The 22,527-nt window shown below is 41.7% G+C and overlaps 22 non-coding genes across 22 annotated transcripts; 8 read left to right on the top strand and 14 right to left on the bottom strand.

Annotated features, from left to right (window-relative positions):
- Window positions 1–8,747: 8,747 nt before the first annotated feature.
- Window positions 8,748–8,820, top strand: trnaa-agc (transfer RNA alanine (anticodon AGC)). Its single transcript has one exon. It is a non-coding gene; the product is annotated as a tRNA-Ala (tRNA).
- Window positions 8,821–9,474: 654 nt separating this feature from the next.
- On the bottom strand, window positions 9,475–9,556 carry trnas-gcu (transfer RNA serine (anticodon GCU)). Its single transcript has one exon. It is a non-coding gene; the product is annotated as a tRNA-Ser (tRNA).
- Window positions 9,557–9,685: 129 nt separating this feature from the next.
- On the top strand, window positions 9,686–9,758 carry trnaa-agc (transfer RNA alanine (anticodon AGC)). The gene has a single exon. It is a non-coding gene; the product is annotated as a tRNA-Ala (tRNA).
- A 655-nt stretch (window positions 9,759–10,413) lies between these two features.
- Window positions 10,414–10,495, bottom strand: trnas-gcu (transfer RNA serine (anticodon GCU)). The gene has a single exon. It is a non-coding gene; the product is annotated as a tRNA-Ser (tRNA).
- A 129-nt stretch (window positions 10,496–10,624) lies between these two features.
- On the top strand, window positions 10,625–10,697 carry trnaa-agc (transfer RNA alanine (anticodon AGC)). The gene has a single exon. It is a non-coding gene; the product is annotated as a tRNA-Ala (tRNA).
- Window positions 10,698–11,352: 655 nt separating this feature from the next.
- trnas-gcu (transfer RNA serine (anticodon GCU)) lies at window positions 11,353–11,434 on the bottom strand. The gene has a single exon. It is a non-coding gene; the product is annotated as a tRNA-Ser (tRNA).
- An 856-nt stretch (window positions 11,435–12,290) lies between these two features.
- Window positions 12,291–12,372, bottom strand: trnas-gcu (transfer RNA serine (anticodon GCU)). Its single transcript has one exon. It is a non-coding gene; the product is annotated as a tRNA-Ser (tRNA).
- Window positions 12,373–12,501: 129 nt separating this feature from the next.
- trnaa-agc (transfer RNA alanine (anticodon AGC)) lies at window positions 12,502–12,574 on the top strand. The gene has a single exon. It is a non-coding gene; the product is annotated as a tRNA-Ala (tRNA).
- Window positions 12,575–13,229: 655 nt separating this feature from the next.
- trnas-gcu (transfer RNA serine (anticodon GCU)) lies at window positions 13,230–13,311 on the bottom strand. The gene has a single exon. It is a non-coding gene; the product is annotated as a tRNA-Ser (tRNA).
- Window positions 13,312–13,440: 129 nt separating this feature from the next.
- On the top strand, window positions 13,441–13,513 carry trnaa-agc (transfer RNA alanine (anticodon AGC)). The gene has a single exon. It is a non-coding gene; the product is annotated as a tRNA-Ala (tRNA).
- A 651-nt stretch (window positions 13,514–14,164) lies between these two features.
- On the bottom strand, window positions 14,165–14,246 carry trnas-gcu (transfer RNA serine (anticodon GCU)). The gene has a single exon. It is a non-coding gene; the product is annotated as a tRNA-Ser (tRNA).
- An 840-nt stretch (window positions 14,247–15,086) lies between these two features.
- trnas-gcu (transfer RNA serine (anticodon GCU)) lies at window positions 15,087–15,168 on the bottom strand. Its single transcript has one exon. It is a non-coding gene; the product is annotated as a tRNA-Ser (tRNA).
- Window positions 15,169–16,024: 856 nt separating this feature from the next.
- Window positions 16,025–16,106, bottom strand: trnas-gcu (transfer RNA serine (anticodon GCU)). The gene has a single exon. It is a non-coding gene; the product is annotated as a tRNA-Ser (tRNA).
- Window positions 16,107–16,235: 129 nt separating this feature from the next.
- Window positions 16,236–16,308, top strand: trnaa-agc (transfer RNA alanine (anticodon AGC)). Its single transcript has one exon. It is a non-coding gene; the product is annotated as a tRNA-Ala (tRNA).
- Window positions 16,309–16,963: 655 nt separating this feature from the next.
- trnas-gcu (transfer RNA serine (anticodon GCU)) lies at window positions 16,964–17,045 on the bottom strand. Its single transcript has one exon. It is a non-coding gene; the product is annotated as a tRNA-Ser (tRNA).
- Window positions 17,046–17,901: 856 nt separating this feature from the next.
- Window positions 17,902–17,983, bottom strand: trnas-gcu (transfer RNA serine (anticodon GCU)). Its single transcript has one exon. It is a non-coding gene; the product is annotated as a tRNA-Ser (tRNA).
- An 856-nt stretch (window positions 17,984–18,839) lies between these two features.
- On the bottom strand, window positions 18,840–18,921 carry trnas-gcu (transfer RNA serine (anticodon GCU)). The gene has a single exon. It is a non-coding gene; the product is annotated as a tRNA-Ser (tRNA).
- A 129-nt stretch (window positions 18,922–19,050) lies between these two features.
- trnaa-agc (transfer RNA alanine (anticodon AGC)) lies at window positions 19,051–19,123 on the top strand. Its single transcript has one exon. It is a non-coding gene; the product is annotated as a tRNA-Ala (tRNA).
- A 653-nt stretch (window positions 19,124–19,776) lies between these two features.
- On the bottom strand, window positions 19,777–19,858 carry trnas-gcu (transfer RNA serine (anticodon GCU)). Its single transcript has one exon. It is a non-coding gene; the product is annotated as a tRNA-Ser (tRNA).
- An 857-nt stretch (window positions 19,859–20,715) lies between these two features.
- On the bottom strand, window positions 20,716–20,797 carry trnas-gcu (transfer RNA serine (anticodon GCU)). The gene has a single exon. It is a non-coding gene; the product is annotated as a tRNA-Ser (tRNA).
- Window positions 20,798–21,653: 856 nt separating this feature from the next.
- On the bottom strand, window positions 21,654–21,735 carry trnas-gcu (transfer RNA serine (anticodon GCU)). Its single transcript has one exon. It is a non-coding gene; the product is annotated as a tRNA-Ser (tRNA).
- A 129-nt stretch (window positions 21,736–21,864) lies between these two features.
- Window positions 21,865–21,937, top strand: trnaa-agc (transfer RNA alanine (anticodon AGC)). The gene has a single exon. It is a non-coding gene; the product is annotated as a tRNA-Ala (tRNA).
- The last annotated feature ends 590 nt before the right edge of the window (window positions 21,938–22,527 follow it).

Here is a 22,527-nt window from a genome sequence, read left to right as displayed (position 1 = left end):
GATCATTTGCTGCTGTGGCCCCCAGACTCTGGAACTCTCTCCCCCTGAGCCTGAGATCAGTGGACTCAGTGGTCTCCTTCAAAAAGCAGCTGAAGACTCACTTGTTCAAGCTGGCTACTCTCTTTATTCTGCTCTCCCCACCTATTCTACCTTCCTCAGGATCCACTGATTTCCCTCTTTCCTATTCACTCTCTCACTTTCTTAACATTTTTTCTTTTAAATCGCAATTGCTTATTTTTGCTCATTTTAAATATATTTTAAAACATTTTGTAAATGCTTTTTTATATTTTTACATTTTTTTAATTTTTTGTTTTTGTGAAGCTCCTCGTGATTTTTATCTTGAGAGGCGCTATAGAAATGATATTTTCTTCTTCTTTTCCATATTGTTCAACATCTTGGTGTCAGTTTCAACCAGTCTCCCTGATTTTTTCCTTTATTCACGCAACTCAGCTGCTTTAATGCTACTAGACTTATCTGCTGCTTTTGACATAATTGATCATGATGCGGGGGGGGGGGGGGGGGGGCAGTGCACTACCAACACTATCTATAGTGGGGATGGTGTGCTGCTGACTTCTACGTAGGACGTTGTGGATCGGTGGGCAGAATACTTCGAAGACCTCCTCAATCCCACTGACACATCTTCCAGTGAGGAAGCAGAGTCTGGGGACATTGGGTTGACCTCTCAAATCTCTAGTGCTGAGGTCACTGAGGTGGTTAAAAAGCTCCTCTGTGGCAAGGCTTCAGGGGTGGATGAGATCCGCCCGGGGTTCCTTAAGGCTCTGGATGTTGTGGGGCTGTGTTGGCTGACACGGCTCTGCAATATTGCGTGGACATCGGCGAAGTCCCACTGGACTGGCAGATTGGGGTGGTGGTTCCCTTATTTAAAAAGGGGGACTGCAAGGTGTGTTCCAACTACAGGGGGATCACACTCCTGAGCCTTCCTGGTTAGGTTTATTCAGGGGATCTGGAGAGGAGGGTCCATCGGATTGTTGAACCTCAGATTCAGGAGGAGCAATGTGGTTTTCGTCCTGGCCGTGGAACCCTGGACCAGCTCTATACCATTAGGGGGATCCTGGAGGGTGCGTGGGAATTTGCCCAACCAATCTACATGTGTTTTGTAGATTTGGAGAAGGCGTTTGACCGTGTTCCTCTGGGAGCCCTGTGGGGGGTAATTTGGGAGTATGGGTTACCAGACCCTCTGATACGGACTGTTGGGCCCCTGTATGACCAGTGTAAGAGCTTGGTCCGCATTGCCGGCAGTAAGTGGGGCTCGTTACCAGTGACAGTTGGACTCCGCCAAGGCTGCCCTTTGTCACCGATTCTGTTCATAACCTTTATGGACAGGATTTCTAGGCGCAGCCAAGGTGCTGCTGTCATCCGTTTTGGTTGCCTGCGGATCAGGTCTCTGCTTTTTGCAGATGATGTGGTCCTGCTGGCTTCATCAAAACGTGGTCTTCAGCTTTCGCTGGAGCGGTTTGCAGCAGAGTGTGAAGCATCTGGGATGAGAATCAGCTCCTCTAAATCTGAGATCATGGTCTTGATTCGAAAAAGGGTAGAATGCCTTCTCCGGGTCAGGGATGAGTTCCTGCCCCAAGTGGAGGAGTTTAAGTATCTCGGGGTCTTGTTCACGAGTGAGGGAAAACTGGAGCGTGAGATCTATAGGCAGATTGGTGCTGCATCTGCAGTGATGCGGGCGTTGTACCTGTCTGTCGTGGTGAAGAGAGAACTGAGTCAGAAGGCGAAGCTCTCGATTTACCGGTCGATACACGTTCCTACCCTCACCTATGGTCATGAGCTTTGGGTAGTGACAGAAAGAACGAGATTGCGGATACAAGTGGCCAAAATGAGTTTTCTCCAGAGTGGCTGGACTCTACCTTAGAGATAGGGTGAGAAGCTTGTTCATCCGGGAGGGGCTTGGAGTAGACCCGCTGCTCCTCCACATCGAGAGGAGCCAGTTGAGGTGGCTCGAGCATCTGGTCAGGATGCCTCCTGGACACCTCCCTGGTGAGGTTTTCCGGGCACGTCCAACCAGGAGGATGCCTAAAGGTAGACCCAGGACACATTGGATGGACTATGTCTCTCACCTGCCCATGTAATGCCTTGGGATTTCCCAGTAGGAACTGGCCCAAGTGGCCGGGAAGAGGGAAGTCTGGGCCTCTCGACTTAGGCTACTTCCCCCGGGACCCGACTGCGGATAAGCAGATGAAAATGGATGGATGGATGGATGATCATGATGTTCTTTTGTCTCGATTGGAGTCTTGTGTTGGTGTAAGGGGCGTAGTGCTTGATTGGTTTCAGTCTTATCTACGAGACAGGTCCTTCTCTGTGAATTAGGGAAATTTTACATCACCACTAGCACCTGTGATTTGTGGTGTTCCGCAAGGTTCCATTTTAGGGCCAACCCTTTTTTCACTGGATAATCTACAATTGTCCTCTATTTTCGCCAGAGACAACATTACTTTTCATTGCTTTGCTGATGACCTTCAGATATATCTCCCGCTCATACTGAATTCAGCTGTTTCTTTCATGGCCTGCATAGCAGATTTGAAGCAGTGGATACTATGACTCCTGAGTTCCTGAACTCAAGCAGTTCAACTTATCCTGGTTCAGGACCCTGGACAGCACCATCCAGCTCTTGCCTCTCTATGCTGTTAAGAGGATCAGCACCACGGAGAAAGGCATGCTGAAACTCCTCCACACCTGCCTGCCGGCAGACACCAGCTGTGGCTGATCAGGAATCACCACTCATGCCTTTACAAAAAGGAGCCGCTGCTGTTCAAAGACAAGAGGAGAGAACCACAAGAGGGAGACGTGAAAAACGATGACAGGAAGAAAAGAAGGAAGAAGCACTGAGAGATGAAAGTAAACTGATTCAGAGTGACAAAGACAGGAAGAAGACATCCCTATCCACCACCTTCAAACTGCCACTGGTGAAACCCGAGCTGCCAGGAGGCGATCACCTGGAGCCGTTGAGAGAAGAGAGCGTGAGATGCTGGTTAGTTGCTGGACTGATTCTTTATTATTTTAGAATGAGTTTACTAAGTCGGACCTCCGCCCTTTTGTTGAGTTTGCCATTTCAGAGTTTATTTACAGAAACATGTTTTGTTAATAAAATTCTTGTAAGATAATACCCAATCCCCTATTTTGCTCCCACCACACGTGAGTTGCCCGTGAGTTGCTTCTCCGTCTCCTATCTCTTGCTCTCTGTGTCAGATGTTTAGTTACTCCTCTGCATCCTTTAGTGATAATGGTACGTGTAATAAATGTAGCATTTTTGTAGCTTTGGAGGCGAGGGTGTCGGAATTGGAGGCCCGGCTCCGAGCTGTTGAAAAGCCTGTAAACAGCCATAGCTACTTAGCTAGCGCAGGGCTAACTAGCTCAGAACCACCCTGTAGCGATCCTCCAGCAGAACCTGAGCAGCCGGGACCTCAGGCCGGCTGGATGACGGTACGCAGGAAGCATAGAACCCAGCCCGTGGGCCACCACCAACCCGTCCATGTATCAAACAGATTTTCCCAGCTCAGTGACGCACCCACTGACAAGCCGACTCTGATCATTGGCAGCTCCATAGTTATAGGGTGTGTCCGAATCCACGGGAAGGATGCTTATGAGTACGGGTCCTCGCCGGTCTAGCAAGGCCGGGTCCTTGCTAGACCGCTAAGACCGGAACCCAGCGGCTCTGAATTCGGACAGTCTAGCCTTCACCTCTACGGTGGCCCGTAGGTCCCGTCACAGCCGCGGCAGCAGCTACACGCAAAGGAAAAATGCTAAAGCTAGCGAAAATGGAGCAGGAATATTAAGGAGCTAAAGCAGCTTCACGTCCATCAGCAGCGTTTGTTCACAACCGTTTTCAGGTAAAGTAACTTTGTTTATTCTAGAAGCTTTCAGGACTTACATGTTAACTTTAGATGGTTTCATGTATGTTTTAAGCTACAGAATGAACTTGTTAAACGTACACAACACATTTCTACAGAGTGTTATCATGTAGGTAATTATTATAAACCAAATGCATTATAAATGTTGAATGCGGCAGGATGTTTTCTAATTTTATTTGGACCTTAGCATTTCTTATTTAGCAACAAATGAGGAAAAAACGTTTTAAAAAACAGGCTTTTTAATAAAATAGCATTGAAGTGTTTTCAGTGTGCATTTGTTTATTCAACTTAAGCCTAATAATGATTAGATCTGTCTTAAAAATGTAATTCTGTAGTTTTCCCTGCTGCTTTTCTTTAAACTGAACAGAACCAGTGTACTGCAGGTTGTTTTGTTTTACATTTTTCAATAAAAAACCTCTTTTTTAATCTATTACAGATCAGCATGCACTGTGCTGCACATCTGCCTCTGTGCTGGTGAAGTTGTGGGTCTGGAGGATGAGCGTGAGGAAGATGTGTGTGGAGGAGGTCAGAGGTGCTCTGTCCTGCAGGAGGTACCAGCAGACCACCACTACTGTTAACAGACAAGTCATTTATGTAGGAACCTCTATTAAAAACAACACTGTGGTTTTATTTGCTGAAGAGTCACAATTGTTATACCAGTGGATCCATAAACCATCTCCTCATTTCATATTTCTGAATACATCTTAGAGATGCAACAGCCATCGTCTGAGCCAGCCCAGCAGGCCCTGTAGATGGACGATGGAGTGGACAGTGAGAGGAAGCGTCCCAAAGCTCTCTCTGCAGACCGTCCTGTATGATGTTCCTCTGGCCAGAAACGTCCAGCCACGGGTCTGCTCCAGCCCTCCATCCACGCTTGGATCCTCCTGCAGAAGATCCAGCTGCACTGTTAAAGACTTCCTGCTCACTCAGTTTAAATAAATGATCCAGGAAGAGTCACTCAGGTTAATCCTGCTTTAACCGTACATAACTGGTCCATACTGATTTTGATCTGTAAATAAGTGTAACGCACTATAAATAATCTTGTCTCCTTACCATCTTTTCATTTTCTGTTCATGTAACATGTTCAAAAACATCTGTAATAATAAAACTGGTGATAAAATCAATGATCAGAGTTATCAGTTAGTATTTGTTTTAATAAATGTGTTCAAATATCAAACAAACAGCTAATTAACATTAACATGATGACAGTAGAAGGCCTCTCTCCCAGGATGACAACAGGTAAAGCCTCTCCCGACCCTGGACACCTGCAGTCCTACAGAGAAAATCAGAGACCACAGGTGACAAAAAGACAAACACATTTCTACATTTATCCACATGAGAAGATAAAAATTATATTCTTCACACAAACTATTTTTACTTCATTAAAACGTGTCAGCTGTGTAAATCCCTGAATGTAAAACTACTTTTCACAGCAGAACTACTGTGGTTGTGTGTAAACAGCTTCACTCTTCACTTCTAAGCTTAATGAAAACACTTCTTTGCTCCATCGTCCTTAACACAAATGACAAGTTTAACTCGCCACACACACACACACACACACACACACACACACACACACACACACACACACACACACACACACACACACACACACACACACACACACACACACACACACACACACCAAAAGGAATAACTGGGACCCGTGAAACAAACTCGTTTTTGCTGATTTCTGCCTAAAATGTAATTTAAAAAAACAAATATACAAACGAAAAATGTCTATAAACAGAACCGCTTTCAGCTTAGTTTTCTACCGCCTGCTGGGATCAAGCTAGTTTTCGGTGGGGCATGTTTTAGCCTTAAATTACATGAAAAAAACAATTTGCAGTATTAGATCTTGTATAAAAAACAAACCAAAAATGCCCAAACAATATTTTATTTTTTTGACCGCTATTTTTTTAAAAAACTTACATTTTAAGCTGTACTGCTCTCCACTCCATCCGCCATTGTTGTGAGTGTCGAGTCCAGCAACTGGCGCGCAAAGCATGCTCGGATACCCTTGCTCCTGTGAGGATCCATCAGACCCATCCTCGAAATGTGGGTGGAGCGAGGACGCATTTGAGGACGCAAGAATGAGCATTCTTGGAATTCGGACAGTACTCGTCACTGCGCTGTGATGTCATGGACCTCAAAATGCGCTCTTACAAGCATCCTTCCTCAGGATTCGGACACACCCATAAACGTCCCATTAGAGGCTCCAGCAACCATAGTTAAATGTTTACCTGGGGCCAGACTGGACGACATTAAATCTTACCTGAAACTGCTGGCTAAGGATAAGCGTAAAAACAGTAAGATTGTTATTCACGCTGGCGGTAACGACACCCGGTTACGCCAATCAGAGGTCACTAAAATTAATTTTGCTTCAATGTGTAAGTTTGCCAAAACAATGTCGGACTCTGTAATTTTCTCTGGCCCCCTGCCAGATTGGACCAGTGACGACATGTTTAGCCGCATGCTGTCCTTATTTTTTTTTTTTGTGTCCTGTCTGGCTGTGAAGCAAACAGAATTGATGTCTGAATGCTGGAGACAAGACTTACAGATTTACTCTCAGGTGGAGCATCAAAGTGTCTGCTTTTAATGTCATGCCTGATACTTAAAACTTTATGGTTATTGTTTTTGAATGCTTTTTAATTCCGACCAGACACGGAGACAGGTGAAAGAGAAAGGAAGAGACAAAAGTTGGTGGTGGTGGTGGTGGGGGGTTCCACAAAAATAAACAATAATGAAGAAGAGTCTGCTTCTAGACCTGCAGAAAGAGGGAAAAAGCAAAAAAAAAAAAAAAAAAAGGGACAATAACAATACAACACGATCAAGCTATCGCTGCGTCAACTTGATTAAGAAAGATATAATCAACATAGTTTAACTGAACAATCATACAATAATAAATCACAGTGCATTAAGTGCCCACCATGGCCTTAAGACACGTGTTGAACGTGCCCAAGTCCATACTTATGAGAGCACCATGTGAGCACCTGTGTGTGTACACGCACTTGTTTATGTAAGGTTTCTCTATAGGAGCGTCCAATAGAGAGTGTGATGGGCCACAGATCTGCCCCCCAAAGTTGTGTAGGAGATGTAGGGAGCTCAAAGTCCCAGAGATCCAGAAGCTGCCCCAGAGCACAGGAACCCCAGGGAGACTGCAACCAGAAAAGCCCCCGCCCCCCTCGCAGGCTGAGATCTATGGATCAAAACCTTTTAATGGTCCCACGTACTCAGTTCAGGACACGAGGAGATCGCTCATTCCAGGCCGTCGCTCCTAGGCTCTGGAATGAGCTACCTCTGTCTTTACGCTCAATCGACTCAGTTGATGTTTTTAAGAGCAATCTTAAAACCCATTTGTTTCTCCAGGCATTTTAAACTTAGTCTCATTCAGATTGGTTTTATTTGACACTGTATATTGTGGCTGTATTTTACTGTATTTATATGTTGTTGCCTTTTAACTTGTGAAGCACTTTGTGACCTTTTTGTCTGTGAGAGGTGCTATAGAAATAAAGTTACTTACTTACTACTTACTTACTTACAGAGGATCGCCCCGGGGGGGCCACAACCTGCAGCCGGCAGAGTCCCGGGGGATATCGAAGGCAAACGCACAGGCCCGCCCGCAGCCTCCCACCCCCTAGCCGGCCGAGCCCGGGACCCAGCGACCTGGGACCCAGGGGCGACCACCCCCGCTGGGGACCCAGCAGAGCCCTGGGACCGATAACCCACCAGGCAGCATGGCATTTGCTTTAATCATTCAGAAGTGGCATCAGTTTGTAAAAGCTTAATTAATTAATCCATCTCCTTAACCACTCGGCCACCTCGTCTGCTCTTATTGAGGATGATGACGACAGCCATGTTTGCACACTTACATGTACAAACGTCATTGTCAAGCCTGACTAAACACTGATGAGTGGTCCAAATTTTAAATGATACAGTATTTCTCAAGTGGTAGAGCGCTCGCTTAGCATGTGAGAGGTAGTGGGATCGATGCCAACTTTCTCCAACGTTATCCAAGCTAGTTTATTTACTCAAAAGGGTATTTTTTCGAAATTTCATTGTACCTACGAGGACAGTACATTGAACCGAAATTTGTGAAGCATTTTCGCAAGTAATAAAAAAAAGATTGCATGACTCCAATTTATGATGATCTAACTTATCTGATCAGTACCCTTCCACATACAGTGTGACATTTGCTTTAATCATGCAGAAGTGGCTTCAGTTTGTAAAAGCTTACAAATAATTCCGTAATATGACATCAAACCTTCCATGAAAATGTATGCAATTGACACTGGGAAAAACAATATTTGAAAGAGAAGTCCCATTAAAAGCAAGGAAGTCACTTTGGAATGGAAATGCGCATTGCACGTTTTAGGCTTAGTACTAATTGTGTAGGTAGATTCCCTGAACAAACTCAATCTAAGATGGGACTCATGAGATATTCCCACCTTTTTCGGCAATTTATTTGGTTAGCCTTATGCCGACCTGTGGGTAGAGTTCCTGACAAGCTCAACTGAGAAAGGTACTCTTGAGATTGAAGTCTTACAACTCTTATCATGTGAGAAATAATTAGTGAAATTGAGCGGAATTTCTTCCCTGTGTTAGTTGTAAGTGCATAATCTTTGAAAGGACCTTTGAACAGATGTCATAAAGGACTTACTTGACGAAGATGGGATTCAAACTCATGCGTGCATAGCACAATGGATTAGCAATCCATCACATTTACCACTCGGCCACCTCGTCTGTTTTTACCATAGATGATGACGACAGCCATGTTTGCACATTTACTATTGCACGTGTACAAACGTCATTGTCAAGCCTGACTAAACACTGATGAGTGGTCCAAATTTTAAATGTTACAGGATTTGTCAAGGGGAATTAGCTCAAGTGGTAGAGCGCTCGCTTAGCATGTGAGAGGTAGTGGGATCGATGCCCACATTCTCCAAAGTCATCCAAGTTTGTTCATTTCCTCAAAAGGTTATTTTTCTAAATTTCATTGTACCTACAAGGACAGTACATTGAACCGGAATTCGTGAAGCATTTTCGCAAGTAATAAAAAAAGACTGCATGACTTCAATTTATGATGATCTAACTTATCTGATCAGTACCCTTCCACATACAGTGTGACATTTGCTTTAATCATTCAGAAGTGGCTTCAGTTTGTAAAAGCTTACAAATAATTTCCGTAATATGACATCAAACCTTCCATGAAAATGTATGCAATTGACACTGGGAAAAACAATATTTTAAAGAGAAGTCCCTTTAAAAGCAAGGAAGTCACTTTGGAATGGAAATGCGCATTGCGTGTTTTAGGCTTAGTACTAATTGTGTAGGTAGGTTCCCTGAACAAACTCAATCTAAGATGGGACTCATGAGATATTCCCACCTTTTTCGGCAATTCATTTGGTTAGCCTTATGCCGACCTGTGGGTAGAGTTCCTGACAAGCTCAACTGAGAAAGGTACTCTTGAGATTGGAGTCTTACAACTCTTATCATGTGAGAAATAATTAGTGAAATTGAGCAGAATTTCTTCCCTGTGTTAGTTGTAAGTGCATAATCTTTGAAAGGACTTTTGAACAGTTGTCATAAAGGACCTACTCGACGAAGATGGGATTCTAACCCATGCGTGCATAGCACAATGGATTAGCAATCCATCGCCTTAACCACTCGGCCACCTCGTCTGTTTGTTCCATGGATGATGACGACAGCCATGTTTGCACATTTACTATTGCACGGCTACAAACGTCATTGTCAAGCCTGACTAAACACTGATGAGTGGTCCAAATTTTAAATGTTACACTATTACACAAGGGGAATTAGCTCAAGTGGTAGAGCGCTCGCTTAGCATGTGAGAGGTAGTGGGATCGATGCCCACATTCTCCAAAGTCATCCAAGCTTGTTCATTTCCTCAGAAGGTTCATTTTCGAAATTTCATTGTACCTACGAGGACAGTACATTGAACCGGAATTTGTGAAGCATTTTCGCAAGTAATAAAAAAAAGACTGCATGACTCCAATTTATGATGATCTAACTTATCTGATCAGTACCCTTCCACATACAGTGTGACATTTGCTTTAATCATTCAGAAGTGGCTTCATTTTGTAAAAGCTTACAAATAATTTCCGTAATATGACATCAAACCTTCCTTGAAAATGTATGCAATTGACACTGGGAAAAACAATATTTTAAAGAGAAGTCCCTTTAAAAGCAAGGAAGTCACTTTGGAATGGAAATGCGCATTGCGTGTTTTAGGCTTAGTACTAATTGTGTAGGTAGGTTCCCTGAACAAACTCAATCTAAGATGGGACTCATGAGATATTCCCACCTTTTTCGGCAATTCATTTGGTTAGCCTTATGCCGACCTGTGGGTAGAGTTCCTGACAAGCTCAACTGAGAAAGGTACTCTTGAGATTGAAGTCTTACAACTCTTATCATGTGAGAAATAATTAGTGAAATTGAGCAGAATTTCTTCCCTGTGTTAGTTGTAAGTGCATAATCTTTGAAAGGACTTTTGAACAGTTGTCATAACGGACCTACTCGACGAAGATGGGATTCGAACCCATGCGTGCATAGCACAATGGATTAGCAATCCATCGCCTTAACCACTCGGCCACCTCGTCTGTTTGTACCATGGATGATGACGACAGCCATGTTTGCACATTTACTATTGCACGGGTACAAACGTCATTTTCAAGCCTGACTAAACACTGATGAGTGGTCCAAATTTTAAATGTTACAGTATTACACAAGGGGAATTAGCTCAAGTGGTAGAGCGCTCGCTTAGCATGTGAGAGGTAGTGGGATCGATGCCCACATTCTCCAAAGTAATCCAAGCTTGTTCATTTCCTCAGAAGGTTCATTTTTGAAATTTCATTGTACCTACGAGGACAGTACATTGAACCGGAATTCGTGAAGCATTTTCGCAAGTAATAAAAAAAAGACTGCATGACTCCAATTTATGATGATCTAACTTATCTGATCAGTACCCTTCCACATACAGTGTGACATTTGCTTTAATCATTCAGAAGTGGCTTCAGATTGTAAAAGCTTACAAATAATTTCCGTAATATGACATCAAACCTTCCTTGAAAATGTATGCAATTGACACTGGGAAAAACAATATTTTAAAGAGAATTCCCTTTAAAAGCAAGGAAGTCACTTTGGAATGGAAATGCGCATTGCGTGTTTTAGGCTTAGTACTAATTGTGTAGGTAGGTTCCCTGAACAAACTCAATCTAAGATGGGACTCATGAGATATTCCCACCTTTTTCGGGAATTCATTTGGTTAGCCTTATGCCGACCTGTGGGTAGAGTTCCTGACAAGCTCAACTGAGAAAGGTACTCTTGTGATTGAAGTCTTACAACTCTTATCATGTGAGAAATAATAAGTGAAATTGAGCAGAATTTCTTCCCTGTGTTAGTTGTAAGTGCATAATCTTTGAAAGGACTTTTGAACAGTTGTCATAAAGGACCTACTCGACGAAGATGGGATTCGAACCCATGCGTGCATAGCACAATGGATTAGCAATCCATCGCCTTAACCACTTGGCCACCTCGTCTGTTTGTACCATGGATGATGACGACAGCCATGTTTGCACATTTACTATTGCACGGGTACAAACGTCATTGTCAAGCCTGACTAAACACTGATGAGTGGTCCAAATTTTAAATGTTACAGTATTACACAAAGGGAATTAGCTCAAGTGGTAGAGCGCTCGCTTAGCATGTGAGAGGTAGTGGGATCGATGCCCACATTCTCCAAAGTCATCCAAGCTTGTTCATTTCCTCAGAAGGTTCATTTTCGAAATTTCATTGTACCTACGAGGACAGTACATTGAACCGGAATTCGTGAAGCATTTCGCAAGTAATTAAAAAAAGACTGCATGACTCCAATTTATGATGATCTAACTTATCTGATCAGTACCCTTCCACATACAGTGTGACATTTGCTTTAATCATTCAGAAGTGGCTTCAGTTTGTAAAAGCTTACAAATAATTTCCGTAATATGACATCAAACCTTCCTTGAAAATGTATGCAATTGACACTGGGAAAAACAATATTTTAAAGAGAAGTCCCTTTAAAAGCTAGGAAGTCACTTTGGAATGGAAATGCGCATTGCGTGTTTTAGGCTTAGTACTAATTGTGTAGGTAGGTTCCCTGAACAAACTCAGTCTAAGATGGGACTCATGAGATATTCCCACCTTTTTCGGCAATTCATTTGGTTAGCCTTATGCCGACCTGTGGGTAGAGTTCCTGACAAGCTCAACTGAGAAAGGTACTCTTGAGATTGAAGTCTTACAACTCTTACCATGTGAGAAATAATTAGTGAAATTGAGCAGAATTTCTTCCCTGTGTTAGTTGTAAGTGCATAATCTTTGAAAGGACTTTTGAACAGATGTCATAAAGGACCTACTTGATGAAGATGGGATTCGAACCCATGCGTGCATAGCACAATGGATTAGCAATCCATCGCCTTAACCACTTGGCCACCTCGTCTGTTTGTACCATGGATGATGACGACAGCCATGTTTGCACATTTACTATTGCACGGGTACAAACGTCATTGTCAAGCCTGACTAAACACTGATGAGTGGTCCAAATTTTAAATAATACAGTATTATACAAGGGGAATTAGCTCAAGTGGTAGAGCGCTCGCTTAGCATGTGAGAGGTAGTGGGATCGATGCCCACATTCTCCAAAGTCATCCAAGCTTGTTCATTTCCTCAGAAGGTTCATTTTCGAAATTTCATTGTACCTACGAGGACAGTACATTGAACCGGAATTCGTGAAGCATTTTCGCAAGTAATAAAAAAAAGACTGCATGACTCCAATTTATGATGATCTAACTTATCTGATCAGTACCCTTCCACATACAGTGTGACATTTGCTTTAATCATTCAGAAGTGGCTTCAGTTTGTAAAAGCTTACAAATAATTTCCGTAATATGACATCAAACCTTCCTTGAAAATGTATGCAATTGACACTGGGAAAAACAATATTTTAAAGAGAAGTCCCTTTAAAAGCAAGGAAGTCACTTTGGAATGGAAATGCGCATTGCGTGTTTTAGGCTTAGTACTAATTGTGTAGGTAGGTTCCCTGAACAAACTCAATCTAAGATGGGACTCATGAGATATTCCCACCTTTTTCGGGAATTCATTTGGTTAGCCTTATGCCGACCTGTGGGTAGAGTTCCTGACAAGCTCAACTGAGAAAGGTACTCTTGTGATTGAAGTCTTACATCTCTTATCATGTGAGAAATAATTAGTGAAATTGAGCAGAATTTCTTCCCTGTGTTAGTTGTAAGTGCATAATCTTTGAAAGGACTTTTGAACAGTTGTCATAAAGGACCTACTCGACGAAGATGGGATTCGAACCCATGCGTGCATAGCACAATGGATTAGCAATCCATCTCCTTAACCACTCGGCCACCTCGTCTGTTTGTACCATGGATGATGACGACAGCCATGTTTGCACATTTACTATTGCACGGGTACAAACGTCATTGTCAAGCCTGACTAAACACTGATGAGTGGTCCAAATTTTAAATGTTACAGTATTACACAAGGGGAATTAGCTCAAGTGGTAGAGCGCTCGCTTAGCATGTGAGAGGTAGTGGGATCGATGCCCACATTCTCCAAAGTCATCCAAGCTTGTTCATTTCCTCAGAAGGTTCATTTTCGAAATTTCATTGTACCTACGAGGACAGTACATTGAACCGGAATTCGTGAAGCATTTTCGCAAGTAATAAAAAAAAGACTGCATGACTCCAATTTATGATGATCTAACTTATCTGATCAGTACCCTTCCACATACAGTGTGACATTTGCTTTAATCATTCAGAAGTGGCTTCAGTTTGTAAAAGCTTACAAATAATTTCCGTAATATGACATCAAACCTTCCTTGAAAATGTATGCAATTGACACTGGGAAAAACAATATTTTAAAGAGAAGTCCCTTTAAAAGCAAGGAAGTCACTTTGGAATGGAAATGCGCATTGCGTGTTTTAGGCTTAGTACTAATTGTGTAGGTAGGTTCCCTGAACAAACTCAATCTAAGATGGGACTCATGAGATATTCCCACCTTTTTCGGGAATTCATTTGGTTAGCCTTATGCCGACCTGTGGGTAGAGTTCCTGACAAGCTCAACTGAGAAAGGTACTCTTGTGATTGAAGTCTTACAACTCTTATCATGTGAGAAATAATTAGTGAAATTGAGCAGAATTTCTTCCCTGTGTTGTAAGTGCATAATCTTTGAAAGGACTTTTGAACAGTTGTCATAAAGGACCTACTTGACGAAGATGGGATTCGAACCCATGCTTGCATAGCACAATGGATTAGCAATCCATCGCCTTAACCACTCGGCCACCTCGTCTGTTTGTACCATGGATGATGACGACAGCCATGTTTGCACATTTACTATTGCATGGGTACAAACGTCATTGTCAAGCCTGACTAAACACTGATGAGTGGTCCAAATTTTAAATGTTACAGTATTACACAAGGGGAATTAGCTCAAGTGGTAGAGCGCTCGCTTAGCATGTGAGAGGTAGTGGGATCGATGCCCACCTTCTCCAAAGTCATCCAAGCTTGTTCATTTTCGAAATTTCATTGTACCTACGAGGACAGTACATTGAACCGGAATTCGTGAAGCATTTTCGACAGTAATAAAAAAAAGACTGCATGACTCCAATTTATGATGATCTAACTTATCTGATCAGTACCCTTCCACATACAGTGTGACATTTGCTTTAATCATTCAGAATTGGCTTCAGTTTGTAAAAGCTTACAAATAATTTCCGTAATATGACATCAAACCTTCCTTGAAAATGTATGCAATTGACACTGGGAAAAACAATATTTTAAAGAGAAGTCCCTTTAAAAGCAAGGAAGTCACTTTGGAATGGAAATGCGCATTGCGTGTTTTAGGCTTAGTACTAATTGTGTAGGTAGGTTCCCTGAACAAACTCAATCTAAGATGGGACTCATGAGATATTCCCACCTTTTTCGGCAATTCATTTGGTTAGCCTTATGCCGACCTGTGGGTAGAGTTCCTGACAAGCTCAACTGAGAAAGGTACTCTTGAGATTGAAGTCTTACAACTCTTATCATGTGAGAAATAATTAGTGAAATTGAGCAGAATTTCTTCCCTGTGTTAGTTGTAAGTGCATAATCTTTGAAAGGACTTTTGAACAGTTGTCATAAAGGACCTACTCGACGAAGATGGGATTCGAACCCATGCGTGCATAGCACAATGGATTAGCAATCCATCGCCTTAACCACTCGGCCACCTCGTCTGTTTGTACCATGGATGATGACGACAGCCATGTTTGCACATTTACTATTGCACGGTTACAAACATCATTGTCAAGCCTGACTAAACACTGATGAGTGGTCCAAATTTTAAATGTTACAGTATTACACAAAGGGAATTAGCTCAAGTGGTAGAGCGCTCGCTTAGCATGTGAGAGGTAGTGGGATCGATGCCCACATTCTCCAAAGTCATCCAAGCTTGTTCATTTCCTCAGAAGGTTCATTTTCGAAATTTCATTGTACCTACGAGGACAGTACATTGAACCGGAATTCGTGAAGCATTTCGCAAGTAATTAAAAAAAGACTGCATGACTCCAATTTATGATGATCTAACTTATCTGATCAGTACCCTTCCACATACAGTGTGACATTTGCTTTAATCATTCAGAAGTGGCTTCAGTTTGTAAAAGCTTACAAATTATTTCCGTAATATGACATCAAACCTTCCTTGAAAATGTATGCAATTGACACTGGGAAAAACAATATTTTAAAGAGAAGTCCCTTTAAAAGCTAGGAAGTCACTTTGGAATGGAAATGCGCATTGCGTGTTTTAGGCTTAGTACTAATTGTGTAGGTAGGTTCCCTGAACAAACTCAATCTAAGATGGGACTCATGAGATATTCCCACCTTTTTCGGCAATTCATTTGGTTAGCCTTATGCCGACCTGTGGGTAGAGTTCCTGACAAGCTCAACTGAGAAAGGTACTCTTGAGATTGAAGTCTTACAACTCTTATCATGTGAGAAATAATTAGTGAAATTGAGCAGAATTTCTTCCCTGTGTTAGTTGTAAGTGCATAATCTTTGAAAGGACTTTTGAACAGTTGTCATAAAGGACCTACTCGACGAAGATGGGATTCGAACCCATGCGTGCATAGCACAATGGATTAGCAATCCATCTCCTTAACCACTCGGCCACCTCGTCTGTTTGTACCATGGATGATGACGACAGCCATGTTTGCACATTTACTATTGCACGGGTACAAATGTCATTGTCAAGCCTGACTAAACACTGATGAGTGGTCCAAATTTTAAATGTTGCGGTATTACACAAGGGGAATTAGCTCAAGTGGTAGAGCGCTCGCTTAGCATGTGAGAGGTAGTGGGATCGATGCCCACATTCTCCAAAGTCATCCAAGCTTGTTCATTTCCTCAGAAGGTTCATTTTCGAAATTTCATTGTACCTACGAGGACAGTACATTGAACCGGAATTCGTGAAGCATTTTCGCAAGTAATAAAAAAAAGACTGCATGACTCCAATTTATGATGATCTAACTTATCTGATTAGTACCCTTCCACATACAGTGTGACATTTGCTTTAATCATTCAGAAGTGGCTTCAGATTGTAAAAGCTTACAAATAATTTCCGTAATATGACATCAAACCTTCCTTGAAAATGTATGCAATTGACACTGGGAAAAACAATATTTTAAAGAGAATTCCCTTTAAAAGCAAGGAAGTCACTTTGGAATGGAAATGCGCATTGCGTGTTTTAGGCTTAGTACTAATTGTGTAGGTAGGTTCCCTGAACAAACTCAATCTAAGATGGGACTCATGAGATATTCCCACCTTTTTCGGGAATTCATTTGGTTAGCCTTATGCCGACCTGTGGGTAGAGTTCCTGACAAGCTCAACTGAGAAAGGTACTCTTGTGATTGAAGTCTTACAACTCTTATCATGTGAGAAATAATTAGTGAAATTGAGCAGAATTTCTTCCCTGTGTTAGTTGTAAGTGCATAATCTTTGAAAGGACTTTTGAACAGTTGTCATAAAGGACCTACTCGACGAAGATGGGATTCGAACCCATGCGTGCATAGCACAATGGATTAGCAATCCATCGCCTTAACCACTCGGCCACCTCGTCTGTTTGTACCATGGATGATGACGACAGCCATGTTTGCACATTTACTATTGCACGGGTACAAACGTCATTGTCAAGCCTGACTAAACACTGATGAGTGGTCCAAATTTTAAATGTTACAGTATTACACAAAGGGAATTAGCTCAAGTGGTAGAGCGCTCGCTTAGCATGTGAGAGGTAGTGGGATCGATGCCCACATTCTCCAAAGTCATCCAAGCTTGTTCATTTCCTCAGAAGGTTCATTTTCGAAATTTCATTGTACCTACGAGGACAGTACATTGAACCGGAATTCGTGAAGCATTTCGCAAGTAATTAAAAAAAGACTGCATGACTCCAATTTATGATGATCTAACTTATCTGATCAGTACCCTTCCACATACAGTGTGACATTTGCTTTAATCATTCAGAAGTGGCTTCAGTTTGTAAAAGCTTACAAATTATTTCCGTAATATGACATCAAACCTTCCTTGAAAATGTATGCAATTGACACTGGGAAAAACAATATTTTAAAGAGAAGTCCCTTTAAAAGCAAGGAAGTCACTTTGGAATGGAAATGCGCATTGCGTGTTTTAGGCTTAGTACTAATTGTGTAGGTAGGTTCCCTGAACAAACTCAATCTAAGATGGGACTCATGAGATATTCCCACCTTTTTCGGGAATTCATTTGGTTAGCCTTATGCCGACCTGTGGGTAGAGTTCCTGACAAGCTCAACTGAGAAAGGTACTCTTGTGATTGAAGTCTTACAACTCTTATCATGTGAGAAATAATTAGTGAAATTGAGCAGAATTTCTTCCCTGTGTTAGTTGTAAGTGCATAATCTTTGAAAGGACTTTTGAACAGTTGTCATAAAGGACCTACTCGACGAAGATGGGATTCGAACCCATGCGTGCATAGCACAATGGATTAGCAATCCATCGCCTTAACCACTCGGCCACCTCGTCTGTTTGTACCATGGATGATGACGACAGCCATGTTTGCACATTTACTATTGCACGGGTACAAACGTCATTGTCAAGCCTGACTAAACACTGATGAGTGGTCCAAATTTTAAATGTTACAGTATTACACAAAGGGAATTAGCTCAAGTGGTAGAGCGCTCGCTTAGCATGTGAGAGGTAGTGGGATCGATGCCCACATTCTCCAAAGTCATCCAAGCTTGTTCATTTCCTCAGAAGGTTCATTTTCGAAATTTCATTGTACCTACGAGGACAGTACATTGAACCGGAATTCGTGAAGCATTTCGCAAGTAATTAAAAAAAGACTGCATGACTCCAATTTATGATGATCTAACTTATCTGATCAGTACCCTTCCACATACAGTGTGACATTTGCTTTAATCATTCAGAAGTGGCTTCAGTTTGTAAAAGCTTACAAATTATTTCCGTAATATGACATCAAACCTTCCTTGAAAATGTATGCAATTGACACTGGGAAAAACAATATTTTAAAGAGAAGTCCCTTTAAAAGCTAGGAAGTCACTTTGGAATGGAAATGCGCATTGCGTGTTTTAGGCTTAGTACTAATTGTGTAGGTAGGTTCCCTGAACAAACTCAGTCTAAGATGGGACTCATGAGATATTCCCACCTTTTTCGGCAATTCATTTGGTTAGCCTTATGCCGACCTGTGGGTAGAGTTCCTGACAAGCTCAACTGAGAAAGGTACTCTTGAGATTGAAGTCTTACAACTCTTACCATGTGAGAAATAATTAGTGAAATTGAGCAGAATTTCTTCCCTGTGTTAGTTGTAAGTGCATAATCTTTGAAAGGACTTTTGAATAGATGTCATAAAGGACCTACTTGATGAAGATGGGATTCGAACCCATGCGTGCATAGCACAATGGATTAGCAATCCATCGCCTTAACCACTTGGCCACCTCGTCTGTTTGTACCATGGATGATGACGACAGCCATGTTTGCACATTTACTATTGCACGGGTACAAACGTCATTGTCAAGCCTGACTAAACACTGATGAGTGGTCCAAATTTTAAATAATACAGTATTACACAAGGGGAATTAGCTCAAGTGGTAGAGCGCTCGCTTAGCATGTGAGAGGTAGTGGGATCGAAGCCCACATTCTCCAAAGTCATCCAAGCTTGTTCATTTCCTCAGAAGGTTCATTTTCGAAATTTCATTGTACCTACGAGGACAGTACATTGAACCGGAATTCGTGAAGCATTTTCGCAAGTAATAAAAAAAAGACTGCATGACTCCAATTTATGATGATCTAACTTATCTGATCAGTACCCTTCCACATACAGTGTGACATTTGCTTTAATCATTCAGAAGTGGCTTCAGTTTGTAAAAGCTTACAAATAATTTCCGTAATATGACATCAAACCTTCCTTGAAAATGTATGCAATTGACACTGGGAAAAACAATATTTTAAAGAGAAGTCCCTTTAAAAGCAAGGAAGTCACTTTGGAATGGAAATGCGCATTGCGTGTTTTAGGCTTAGTACTAATTGTGTAGGTAGGTTCCCTGAACAAACTCAATCTAAGATGGGACTCATGAGATATTCCCACCTTTTTCGGGAATTCATTTGGTTAGCCTTATGCCGACCTGTGGGTAGAGTTCCTGACAAGCTCAACTGAGAAAGGTACTCTTGTGATTGAAGTCTTACAACTCTTATCATGTGAGAAATAATTAGTGAAATTGAGCAGAATTTCTTCCCTGTTAGTTGTAAGTGCATAATCTTTGAAAGGACTTTTGAACAGTTGTCATAAAGGACCTACTCGACGAAGATGGGATTCGAACCCATGCGTGCATAGCACAATGGATTAGCAATCCATCTCCTTAACCACTCGGCCACCTCGTCTGTTTGTACCATGGATGATGACGACAGCCATGTTTGCACATTTACTATTGCACGGGTACAAACGTCATTGTCAAGCCTGACTAAACACTGATGAGTGGTCCAAATTTTAAATGTTACAGTATTACACAAGGGGAATTAGCTCAAGTGGTAGAACGCTCGCTTAGCATGTGAGAGGTAGTGGGATCGATGCCCACATTCTCCAAAGTCATCCAAGCTTGTTCATTTCCTCAGAAGGTTCATTTTCGAAATTTCATTGTACCTACGAGGACAGTACATTGAACCGGAATTCGTGAAGCATTTTCGCAAGTAATAAAAAAAAGACTGCATGACTCCAATTTATGATGATCTAACTTATCTGATCAGTACCCTTCCACATACAGTGTGACATTTGCTTTAATCATTCAGAAGTGGCTTCAGTTTGTAAAAGCTTACAAATAATTTCCGTAATATGACATCAAACCTTCCTTGAAAATGTATGCAATTGACACTGGGAAAAACAATATTTTAAAGAGAAGTCCCTTTAAAAGCAAGGAAGTCACTTTGGAATGGAAATGCGCATTGCGTGTTTTAGGCTTAGTACTAATTGTGTAGGTAGGTTCCCTGAACAAACTCAATCTAAGATGGGACTCATGAGATATTCCCACCTTTTTCGGGAATTCATTTGGTTAGCCTTATGCCGACCTGTGGGTAGAGTTCCTGACAAGCTCAACTGAGAAAGGTACTCTTGTGATTGAAGTCTTACAACTCTTATCATGTGAGAAATAATTAGTGAAATTGAGCAGAATTTCTTCCCTGTGTTAGTTGTAAGTGCATAATCTTTGAAAGGACTTTTGAACAGTTGTCATAAAGGACCTACTCGACGAAGATGGGATTCGAACCCATGCGTGCATAGCACAATGGATTAGCAATCCATCTCCTTAACCACTCGGCCACCTCGTCTGTTTGTACCATGGATGATGACGACAGCCATGTTTGCACATTTACTATTGCACGGGTACAAACGTCATTGTCAAGCCTGACTAAACACTGATGAGTGGTCCAAATTTTAAATGTTACAGTATTACACAAAGGGAATTAGCTCAAGTGGTAGAGCGCTCGCTTAGCATGTGAGAGGTAGTGGGATCGATGCCCACATTCTCCAAAGTCATCCAAGCTTGTTCATTTCCTCAGAAGGTTCATTTTCGAAATTTCATTGTACCTACGAGGACAGTACATTGAACCGGAATTCGTGAAGCATTTCGCAAGTAATTAAAAAAAGACTGCATGACTCCAATTTATGATGATCTAACTTATCTGATCAGTACCCTTCCACATACAGTGTGACATTTGCTTTAATCATTCAGAAGTGGCTTCAGTTTGTAAAAGCTTACAAATTATTTCCGTAATATGACATCAAACCTTCCTTGAAAATGTATGCAATTGACACTGGGAAAAACAATATTTTAAAGAGAAGTCCCTTTAAAAGCTAGGAAGTCACTTTGGAATGGAAATGCGCATTGCGTGTTTTAGGCTTAGTACTAATTGTGTAGGTAGGTTCCCTGAACAAACTCAGTCTAAGATGGGACTCATGAGATATTCCCACCTTTTTCGGCAATTCATTTGGTTAGCCTTATGCCGACCTGTGGGTAGAGTTCCTGACAAGCTCAACTGAGAAAGGTACTCTTGAGATTGAAGTCTTACAACTCTTACCATGTGAGAAATAATTAGTGAAATTGAGCAGAATTTCTTCCCTGTGTTAGTTGTAAGTGCATAATCTTTGAAAGGACTTTTGAACAGATGTCATAAAGGACCTACTTGATGAAGATGGGATTCGAACCCATGCGTGCATAGCACAATGGATTAGCAATCCATCGCCTTAACCACTTGGCCACCTCGTCTGTTTGTACCATGGATGATGACGACAGCCATGTTTGCACATTTACTATTGCACGGGTACAAACGTCATTGTCAAGCCTGACTAAACACTGATGAGTGGTCCAAATTTTAAATAATACAGTATTACACAAGGGGAATTAGCTCAAGTGGTAGAGCGCTCGCTTAGCATGTGAGAGGTAGTGGGATCGAAGCCCACATTCTCCAAAGTCATCCAAGCTTGTTCATTTCCTCAGAAGGTTCATTTTCGAAATTTCATTGTACCTACGAGGACAGTACATTGAACCGGAATTCGTGAAGCATTTTCGCAAGTAATAAAAAAAAGACTGCATGACTCCAATTTATGATGATCTAACTTATCTGATCAGTACCCTTCCACATACAGTGTGACATTTGCTTTAATCATTCAGAAGTGGCTTCAGTTTGTAAAAGCTTACAAATAATTTCCGTAATATGACATCAAACCTTCCTTGAAAATGTATGCAATTGACACTGGGAAAAACAATATTTTAAAGAGAAGTCCCTTTAAAAGCAAGGAAGTCACTTTGGAATGGAAATGCGCATTGCGTGTTTTAGGCTTAGTACTAATTGTGTAGGTAGGTTCCCTGAACAAACTCAATCTAAGATGGGACTCATGAGATATTCCCACCTTTTTCGGGAATTCATTTGGTTAGCCTTATGCCGACCTGTGGGTAGAGTTCCTGACAAGCTCAACTGAGAAAGGTACTCTTGTGATTGAAGTCTTACAACTCTTATCATGTGAGAAATAATTAGTGAAATTGAGCAGAATTTCTTCC

Source organism: Nothobranchius furzeri, chromosome 3 (genome assembly GCF_043380555.1).
Source record: "Nothobranchius furzeri strain GRZ-AD chromosome 3, NfurGRZ-RIMD1, whole genome shotgun sequence".
NCBI classification, from domain to species: Eukaryota; Metazoa; Chordata; class Actinopteri; order Cyprinodontiformes; family Nothobranchiidae; genus Nothobranchius; species Nothobranchius furzeri.
The sequence above is the reverse complement of the archived record's forward strand: the minus strand, read 5'-3'. Positions and strand labels throughout refer to the sequence as shown.